General features: G+C 38.9%; 1 pseudogene; it reads right to left on the reverse strand.

Annotated features, from left to right (window-relative positions):
- Positions 1-9,587: 9,587 nt before the first annotated feature.
- LOC102928130 (serine palmitoyltransferase 1 pseudogene) lies at positions 9,588-10,702 on the reverse strand (annotated as a pseudogene).
- Positions 10,703-11,146: the final 444 nt, after the last annotated feature.

Below are 11,146 nucleotides of genomic sequence, written 5' to 3' on the forward strand. Positions count from 1 at the left end.
TCTACATAGCATGTTTGGAAAATGCTGATCAAATGCCTTGTTCTAGGTGAGGCAAGAGGACAGAGAAGTGTTTCTGAGTTTCTTTACTTGAAGGACTCTCTTTGAGATCTCTCTGCCAATCAGTAATGTAAATATATTATCTAAGTTCACAGTATGGGAAATTCATGTTCCAATTTTCCAGTTGAGTAACCACCATGACCAATCTCTGGGCAGAAGCATCAGGAAATAACTGGTATTTAGCTTTGAGTTTCTTTGTTGAGATCATACCCTCACAATAGAAGGATTATACCAGGAAGTAAGAGATCGACAACACAGCATAAACACATTCTTTTCAGAATGTAGCAAATTACCTGAGATGGGATACATGACAAGTGTTTCATGGAAATTAGTAAAAAGGATTTAGGGTGTGGATTTGACATTTTCTGACACTTTCTTGTCTTCACGGTTGGCCTCAATACTCTATCAACAACATTTCCCTGATGCCCTTATTGTACACAGGCTTGAGTTTGGCACAGAAGATGGAAAAAGTAGAAGAAATGACGGATAGGTCCAGATAGCACCTGAGATGACAGTATTCACAAAGACTGTGGTATCAGTGAAAGCATGTAAAACTGTTAAGTGGGCAGTCTATATTTGTTAACAGGAGGAAATTCATAGGACAAAATACTAGGTCATGGATAAAGATAATACTAACCAGAGAAAGTGGTAAACTGTAGAGCTGAGGTTTAAATGAAGGGAAAGTATAAATGCATTAATAGAAATTGGTTGGGTGAGCTTATTTTTATTATGGAAACAAAGCATAGAACTGGAAGAGAAGTAAAAAGGATAAAGGACTGAACCTTGGAAAAGCCCCAAGTTAAGGAAGATTAAGGTAAAATAAACCTACAAAAGGAGAGGGAAGCATTTGCACTCATTCCTCGGCAAATGTTGTCCAGTGCCGTGGAGTGAACTGCAGTGGCATGTCTCAGACCATAAGACTTGGTGGTCTGTTTTGCCATATAAGGGCACAAAATATCATTTTTAATGGATTTAAACCTCTTTCCCCAAGATATCCCTCAAGTACATTGAATTTCACCAATGATATTTCTTACCAAGAAGTCTTAAATCCTACAGTCTTGAAAAAATTGTTATTAAGTTAGTGTTGGATTTCAAGTTGCCTTAATTTAGGGTAAATCTAGATCCAGCAAACAGCCTACCAAACTCAAAAGACAGGCAAAAATATGCTAAAGATCTTTTAATTCAGTAGGCTTTTAATCTAGCCCTGACAATGTAACAGTGATAGAGACTGGTATAAAATAGTATGTATGTTTACCTTGTAAACTTTAAATGGGAGAATCACCCAAAATACATGAATGTGAAAGTAAAGGTAATGGGGCCGGAGAGATGGCTCTGTGGGTAAAGAGCTTGCTATATAATCATGAGGACCTAAGTTCAGATCCCAAGCACTCAAGTAAAAAGCAAGGTGTAGTGGCACATGAGTCTAATCTCAGTGCTAGGAGGTAGAAACAGGAGGGTCACCAGGGCTTGCTCATCTGGTCAAGCTAGTCAAATAGGTAAACTCCAGTTTCAATGAGAGACCTTCTCTCAAAAAATAATCCACAAAACAAATTTTGCTGTAAAATGCTGTAATGACACCTGATATTATTTATGCCAATTAAATATTGAATTTAATAAATGATAGAGAACATAGAAGAAGACATCTGTTGTTAACCTCTGTCTTCTGCATTGGCATACATGAGTTTGCGTACCTGCTCCTACATGCACATATACCACACAGAGGAATAAGAAATAAAAATTAAAGATGAAGCCCTCAGAAGCATGCACTAAAATATGGTAAATACTGAGAACAAAGACCCACTATTCCCAATAATAGGGTGGCACTATTTAGATAGGGTCATGATAGAAAGTCATCATGAGGGGAGATGGTATTTTATCTGAGATCTAAAGGATGAAACATGCATCTGTCTAATGAGGCAGAAACAGAGGATTTAAAAAAAAACTGAATGGTATGATCACAGGTGGAGGGTGAGAAAGACAAGAGTGGTTTAAGGAACAACAAGCTAATGGTAGAAGAAACAGAAAGAGAAGAAAGGCCAAGGGCCAACATATGCCTGATGACCATAAAGGGATGACCCATCACAGTCAGCCAAGAAGCACTGGGCAAGTACATGATCACTCTACATCAGTGCTGTGTAAGGACAGGAACCCAAATGGCTTGTCTGTTTGGCTGTGGAGCCACAGACAGAGGAGAATCAGGGACAGCTCTGTTTGAGAGCTGGCTGTTTGAAAAACAGTGATTTGATGTTATCTACTACTAACAGGAAGACAAGGAGATAGTGTCAAATATCAGAACCATAGCCCAGTTTTGTCTCAAATGGACCCACTTTGAGTCATTGGTGAATGATGTAGTTGGAGACAAGAGCAACAAAAGTTGAAAATAAAGAGTAAACATCTCCATGTGCAGAAAACTGACAGGGATCCCAACAAGTTGAATGAAGCTGTGCCATGGTCTTTTAACTGAGACTTCACCTTAGCTGTTAGCTAGGGACTTCGATGCTGAATTTAGTATTTGGGGTCTCAGTGGAGTGTCTTCTACCACTACCTGTATTTATCTCACTCTAACTCTGAATAGTCTTTAATTGAATAAAACATATTCATTTCTACAATTTTAGAGTAGGATTTTTTCTCCATTTAAGGTAAATGTCATCTAAACTGATGATGTTATGGAAAGAAACAACCAGCAAAAAAAGGTTTCCTTGATTCAGATACATGAATTATTGACTTACTGCCAAAAGCTGTTGTATTAGGGATGATTCTGCAAAGTAAAATTAAGTACATGCTGAACTCCTCACTCAATTTCTCTCTCTCTCTCTCTCTCTCTCTCTCTCTCTCTCTCTCTCTCTCCTCTCTCTCTCTCTACCTCCCCCCTGAGTGTGTGTGTGTGTGTGTGTGTGTGTGTGTGTGTGTGTGTGTGCGTGCATGCTCTTACACAAACGCCACAAACGCTTTCTTCTAGCAGACAAACTCAGGGTTCTAAGTAGCTAGGGAAGGTGAAGTACAGAGGGCCAGATAATGAGTTGCTAGGTGAGAATCCTGAACATTCAGACATTCTCAAAGTGACAGAAAAGAGCTTGGTAGTTACAGAAATAGACTGTGCCAATAAGACATGGACCTCCAAACTTCACTATCTGAGGTTCCTACAATATGCAAAGCATGCAGCTGACACCAGGTGGAATGACCAATAAGGGAGACAGAATATTCTTTCCCTGAGAATGTGTAGGATCATAGAAACACACATATATAGTAAACTATAACATTGGGAGCTGTCATTCTCAGAAAGAGTATTAGCTGATTTCAGAGTATAAATGGTGGGAAGAGAAGCTCTAAGTGTTATTTAAAATGTTCATAGATGAAGGTGTGCTTAAACAGGGATTTAAACAGTTCACACTTAGGAAAAAACAAAACAACTCCAGTTCTCACAAATAGAAGATATAAGCTCCAGAGGAAAGAGAAGAACAGAATCTCAAAGACCAAGGTATGCTTCACAGACTCTAAGAAAGTCAGTGTGCATGGAGACTACAATCCAAAGTGGGAGATAAATAGAGAAAATAGAGTTCTTCATGAGGGAAATGTGTAGGCTTCTCCTTTATTATCTAATTGTCTATCCAATTCCATCTTTCTCTTAATTTTTTTGTGTGTAAGATTGGCTGTACACACAGCTATGGTGGTATTTTATTTGTACTGAAATGTGATTTTCATTGTATGTTAATAAATAAATTTGCCCAGGGGTCAGAGCTATTAGAGCCATAGCAAGAGTGTGGTGGTGGTGGTGGTACATGCCTTTAATCCCAGCATTTGGTAGAAGAGCTAGGTAGATCTCTGTGTGTTCAGGGATACAGCCAGCATTGGAGACATACGCCTTTAAGACCTGGAGGGCGGTACTTACAAGCAGTGACGAGGCAGTCATGTGTTTGGGTTTACAACCAATGAGAAGGCAGAACAGAAAGACTATTTAAAAACAGACACACAGAAAGTAGCTCTCTCTCTTTTGGGGAAGCTAGGAGCACTGCAGGAGGTAAGATTTTAGCTCTGAGCTCTGACCTCTCAGCTATCTCTTTTACATTGGTTCTGTGTTTCTTATTTTAATAAGACGGTTGGTTACATCTACACACAGCACTATAGAAGCAACTTCTGATTAAAAGGAATCTATTATTATATCTCATTTTTCATTGAGATGTTGAATTTTTTAGTTCACAAATGTTAAATGGTAGAAGCAGATATTTTCCTACTGATTTTTCAGCAAACAAACCTTTTCATCTTCAATGAATCATATGAATCATTCAGTCCGTCTTGGTTTCTCCCATTGGATATGAATGAGGAAGTGGGAAGGAATCTCTGGGACCAGAGAGGAATCAGACAAAAAAAAAAAAAAAATAACCAATATAACTAACCCAGTACTGAGTAAGAAGCCCAGCCCTGTGAATAAATAGAGAAAAACTAAGTCCTAGTGACATTTTGTTTTCAGCCAAAAGATTAAGCCTCATTTTAGAAAAGCGCTATTTCTGGACTTTTGAATTATATGAGTCAACCCCCCCCCCCAATGTTATGAGCCAGTTTGAATCAGATTTGATATTCCTTGCCACTTAAAGCATCTTAAGATAGAATCCTTGAAAGGCACACAGAGATTTTGGTTGGCAACAAAGAATCTCTTAATATTTGTAGCCCCTAGAGTGTCATACTCTGGGGAGTAATTTGGATTATGGTAGCAGGCACCATGGTACTATATTAAATCAGGAGAGTCCAGAGCAGAGGCCATTGGAGTCAGCCAGCCTTTTCATCTGAGCTCAGCCTAAGTTCACTTTTACTCTCCTTAGCCATTGACTCCTGCCACTGTCTCCCAGTTGAGAAAAGGAAATAATCCACATAAGTCTCTCCTTGGGAAGAGCTACCTCACTGAGCCTGGGAGGCTGACATTGTGCTTCTCTCCCACTGAAGCCGTAAACGTACTCATTTCCCTTTAGTTACTTAATATGAACCAGATAAACCACAAATGTATAATAACTATAGTCCATTTCAATTCAAAGGCAAGATGAGTTTGGAGGAAGGGCAAATGTTTCAAGTTTAGGGTGTTGTGATTTCTGTGATGGGGCTACTTGGGGAATTGTTCTCTCAAACATTCCTTCCAGTGTTTAGATTATGGCATACAGTCCACAAGTGTATTCTGAGCAATCCTTCTGAACCCTGTCAAAAAGTCCTCATAAATCACCTTCAGAAGATATATTTAACTTCCATATACATACATACATACATACATACATACATATATATGAAACTCAAGAACTTGAGCAAGTGAAGTGAATTCCAAACTGTCAGCTTAGGGCAGTAACTTCGCTTTTCAATGCAGGGCCCGAGATTCGCGTCGAAAAGGCTTTAATGGAAAGAACATGTTTATTGAGAAACCAGAGGGTCAGCCTGATTCCTGGAATGCTTCAGAAGGAATGATACCTTGTTTTGGAATTTTTAAGTGCCTGGGTTATGGTCCCAGGTCCCAGGTGTTTGTGGAATTGGAGTATTCCGAGACAGTATGCCTCAGTCTTTTATCCTACAAAATGGGTAAATCTTATTTTATAAAAAGAAACTATTATTGAAAAAGTATATATATATATATATATATATATGTATATATATATATATATATATATATATATATATATATATATATAATGTTTGCAATTTCTTCTATTCTACCATGTGTCAGATGCTTTTTCCAGGCATGGCTACCTAACATTTCTTTAGGTCTTTATGTGTACCAGGCACTAAATAGTGATGTGTATTAATATTTAACACACTCAATACTTATGCCACTAGAAACACAAGCATTAGTAAGCTGACTATTCTGTAAGAAAATATTTACATACATAGATTTAAAGTATTTACCTAAGCTCATATGAGTGAGACTATAATGTTACTGGACTGGACATTGTTAATATATATAATGGAGTTTTTATCTGAATCTGTCAAATGTTAAGGGACTAGACATCATTAATGTAATTTTTGGCTGTATATATTGTATATACTTATTGGATAGTTTTTCTTGTATTAGTTATAAGCTTTCTTTAATTTTAGACAAAAAGAGAGGAAATGTGGTGGTATTGTGTTCCCCAAAATATTGTGTACCTTAATAAACTTATCTGGGGTCAGAGAATAGAAAAGCCACTAGTTAGGCAGTGATAGCACACGCCTTTAATCCTAGCATTCCAGAAGCAGAAATCCATGGGGGATCTCTGTGAGTTCAAGGCCACAATGGAAACAGCCAGGCATGGTGACTCACGCCTTTAATCCCAGGAAGCAAGCCTTTAATCCTAGGGAGTGATGGTAGAAAGCAGAAAGGTATATAAGGCATGAGGACCAGAAACTAGAAGCATTTGGCTGGTTAAGCATTCGGCTGGTTAAGCATTCGGCTGGTTAAGCTTTCAGGCTTTGAAGCAGCACAGTTCAGCTGGGATTCATTCTGGATGAAGACTCAGAGGTTTCCAGTCTGAGGAAACAGGACCAGCTGAGGAACTGGTGAGGTGAGATAGCTGTGGCTTGTTCTGTCTCTCTGACCTTCCAGTATTCACCCCAATAACAGGCCTCGGGTTTGATTTTATTAATAAGAACTTTGAAGATTCATGCTACACTATAACATGAAAGTGTGCCCTATTTACTTTTTTTTACTGAACAATACAAAAACTGAACAACACAAAGAACTGGTCCAATCAATACCATTTTTTTCAAAAAAATTAATTTTTCTCAAGGTTCTAGAAGCTAACAAGTTCAATATCAAGATCTGGTATGGACATCTCTATTTTCTTTGGGATTTTTAATGGCAGAGATACATTTGATTGTAAAAGCTGCTGAGTTAAATCAGTATATATATATATATATATATATATATATATATATATATTACTTCTAAACTGTATGGCTGTGGCAGGCTTCTTGTTATCTAGTTCTTCTATCTTAAATTAACCCATATCTATCAGTTTATAAGTTGCCATGTGGCTCGTGGCTTACCAGTACCTTACTTCTCGCTTGTCATGGCTGCAGCTGTCAGTGTCTCTCTGCCTCAGCCTTCCACTTCCCAGAATTCTCCTCTCTGCTTGTCCCGCCTATACTTCCTGCCTGGCTACTGGCCAATCAGTGTTTTATTTAACAATCAATCATCCAGAGCACTTTCCCTTTTTAAGGGACAAATAGCCAAACTAGTCGAAACACATGAACTATGAACCAATAGCTGAGGAGCCCCCATGGAACTGGATCAGGCCCTCTGGATAAGTGAGACAGTTGATTAGCTTGAACTATTTAGGAGGCTCCCAGTCAGTGGGACCAGGACCTGTCCTTAGTGCATGAGCTGGCTTTCTGGAACCTAGGGCCTATGCTGAGACATTTTGCTCAGCCTTGGTATAGGGAGGAGGGGACTGGACCTGCCTCAACTGAATCTACAATGCAGGGCTGAATCCCCAGGGGAGAACTTGCCTTGGAGGAGGTGGGAATGGGGGGAGGATTAGGGAGAAAGGCTGTGGTGTGGGAGGAAGGAGGACAGGGGAATCCGTGTCTGATATGTAATATTAAATTATTTATAAAATTAAAATAATAGGTTCACAATAAAACAGATTCACATAAAATAGTTTACAATATGTATAAAATATATGTATGCTTAAAAGAAACAGAAAAAGATATATACAGTTATATAAAAATACATAGTTTTAAAAAATAAAGTCTTTAAAGAGACAATAAAATTAATATAAAAAATAAGCCACACAAAGATGGAAAATCCACACAGAAAATCTGGATTATGTTGTCTTTGATATTCTTAACTACAAAAAAGACATTTAATTATAAAAGCTGTTGAGTTAGGCCAATATCTATATTTTAAAGGTACCTTAACTTCAAAATTTAGATATAACGATATGTTGCTTTGGAAAAGAGGCTCTACTTTTGTTTCCACAGAAAGCCAGAGGCTATAGATTTGTTTCAGATTAAGATACATCAGCTTTGACCAGTATGTATATTTTACAGATATCTTGATTTTAAAATTTATTTCTAAGGATATGTTGCTTTGGAAAAGAGGTTCTACTTTTGTTTCCACAGAAGATGAAAACCTATAGATTGTGTCCAGGCTAATATGGTTTGACCTGCCCAAGACCCCCCAGGAGGTCTCCAGATGATCCAACATCCAAAATCATCTTCAAGGCAACTGGCTCAGACAATGCAACCTCACAGATGACTCCAGTTAGGACTTGACCATAATTCTTAATTTTCTCAGGATCCCCATAAAACTACCAGTGCCCCAAACCAGCAGGAAGTAGTATGATAAGCTATGCCCAAATTCCCAAAATATTGTTTATGACTTTATTTTTATTTAAAGGGGGTTGGTTATAAAGGCAATCTCTAAAGAAGAAAAGTGGATAGTATAGATATGATACAATGAAAGGGTAGATTATTGGATATACTTTTAAAGAGCAACAACTTGTTTGAAATGTTTTACAATGCTATGGGTTTTAGCTTATTGATACAAATTTAAAGTTAATTTTGTTATATTGTATATTTCTACTCTCTTTTAAGGTATTATGTTTATGTAAATCATTTAAATTTTAAAGGATAATTAAGAAATACAGATTAATAGTCATCTAGGATAATCAAACTTATTGTCATATTGGTTTAGTTTTCTAGGTATACATAGATATACTTCAGTTAGGTAGGTAATCTTCAAACACTTCCAAGACCTATAGAGTGTGGCACTTAAAATGTTTTAAAAACTTAGACTTTCTGGACAGTGAGACACTTCTGCTTCTGGCAGCACTGATTTATATTAAAGAGAAAGATGGGCATTGAAGACATTCCACATAGAGTTTATCTTCTTGGCAAAAATAGCCATTTGGGCAAGAAACTGTTCTTGCCTGGAGTGCTTGACAAAATGTTGCCTTGACTGGACATACAGGATCCATAGAAAGGTGACCACTGGGGCCGGGCAGTGGTGGTGCATGCCTTCAATCCCAGCACTTGGGAGGCAGAGCCAGGTAGATCTCTGTGAGTTCAAGGCCAGCCTGATCTACAAAGTGAGTTCTAGGAAAGGCGCAAAGCTATACAGAGAAACCCTGTCTCAAAAAACAAAAAACAAAACAAAACAAAAAAACAACAACAACCAAACAAAAACAAAAACAAAAGAAAAAAAAAGAAAGGTGACCACTGAACTTTGCAAGGCAAGATGGTCCTTCAGGTTCCTGCTTCACAGAGGAGACTGCCAGACATTCTACAGGACACAGAGAAAAAAAAAATGACTGAAAGACTAGACCTATGGGCTGAAGATGGGTGCCCCAACTTTACAGAGCAACTTTGGGTACTTGTTCAGGCAAGCAGCTGTCTCTGTCATTTCCAGAATTTTGGAAGTTGCTTACAGTGCAGTTCCTGTATACCAAGGCTTATATGCCTTGCTTTTCTGCCCTCTCATTGGCTCTTAGCCCAGATACCTCACTTCCTCTTCCTACACAGCTCTGTCACTGTCTGTCTGTCTGTCTGTACAGACCTCTAGGTCTCTATGGTTGCTATTGGCATTTTTCCTTTAAAACTGCAAAAATGCCTGGATTCTCCTCTGTGATGTTGAGGGCCTTGATGGCAGCAGCAGCTAACAGGGGAGGTAATGAATCTGAAAAGCAGTATCCTTGGCCAGACAGCCACTGATGGTCAACTGCGAAAGACCTGCTGCAGCAGAAGTCCTGATAGATGCTAGAACGTTCTCCACGTTAGCACTGATAAGGTCCATGTTCTCATTGCTAATCACATAGTGCTCAGTGACTCCTTTACCATGCTCCCCAAGGACTCCAAATGAAAGGCTTTCCTCCAGAAAGAGTCTTGTTTTTGTATTTATATTTTAACTTAACCAGTTCTGGAAGAGGACAGAAGTTTCCAGTGTTCATATACAATCCCTCCATGATGATAAAATATTGAGTCACATGAGTCTTTAGAGGATTCTTTTGATCTCCAATCTCTTGTTCTTTTGGCACTTGCTCCAGGTCAGCTACATCATTATGCTTAAGTAACTTAATGTTACTGCATGATGCCTGTAATCCTTTCTGGATAGCAAAGCAGGCCGCACTGTCCGCAAAAACAATGTCCCCTCTTTTAGAGTATGCAGGAATCACACTGACTATGTGGAAAATCCATATGAGTAAATGATGGCTTCTTCAGTCCTCATAAATTTTGCCAACTGCTCTCCCAAATCCAGATGGACATCAAATGTTTCACAAAATACTTAAGGTCCACAGGTACCCTCGCTGTATTTCTTTAAAGATGCTAAAGCTGCGGCCTTAACCCAAGAATTAGCCAGCAACCCAAGAAAATTAAAGGAGGCAAAGTTTACACATTCTTTCCCGTTCACCACGCTATTGTGGGTTGGAGGGCCAGAAACGATGTTGTAATTGAAAGCAGGATGGTTTTTCGGGACAGATGGGATGAGAGGTTCTGGCTGCCACCCTTCAATCAGTTCTTCCTTTCCCTTGGTTGTAAGATCAGACTTCTCTTGCAACTTGTAAGTTTTAGAGAAAACCAGTCTGATTATCCAAAGTATTAGAATTTATTCCAGAATAAGATGGTATGCTGGAGCCTTATACAGCACCTGTACCATCTCCACCAGCAGCCACTGCTCTACCACCAGCTCCATGGTCAGCCACCCAGCTTCCAGAAGCAGGTTACATGTTGCTCTGATTGGGTGATAAATAAAGCCATTTGGCTTATGGCAAGGTAGCTTAGAGGCAGGCAGAAAATCCAAACAGAGAAACAGGAAGAGGGTGGGAAGAGCCGCCTGAGCCGACCAAGGAGCAACATATAATGGGACGCAGGTAAAGCCACAGAACATGTGGTGGCCCATAGATTAATAGTTATGGGCTAATTTAAGATATAAGAGCTAGCTAGCAAAAGGCTTGAGCCATGGCCATACAGTTATAATCAATATAAGCCCCTGTGTGTTTACTTGGGGGACATGAGTGGGAGAGATTTGCCCTGACTGCCAGTAGGCTGGGACATAGGAAGTCTTCTGACTGCACATCTCACTCTCCTTTAACATTATAAATGGTGGAAGGACAAATGAGAGATAAACTGAACAGTC

The sequence above is a fragment of the Peromyscus maniculatus genome, chromosome 2 (genome assembly GCF_049852395.1).
Source record: "Peromyscus maniculatus bairdii isolate BWxNUB_F1_BW_parent chromosome 2, HU_Pman_BW_mat_3.1, whole genome shotgun sequence".
Classification (NCBI taxonomy): Eukaryota; Metazoa; Chordata; class Mammalia; order Rodentia; family Cricetidae; genus Peromyscus; species Peromyscus maniculatus.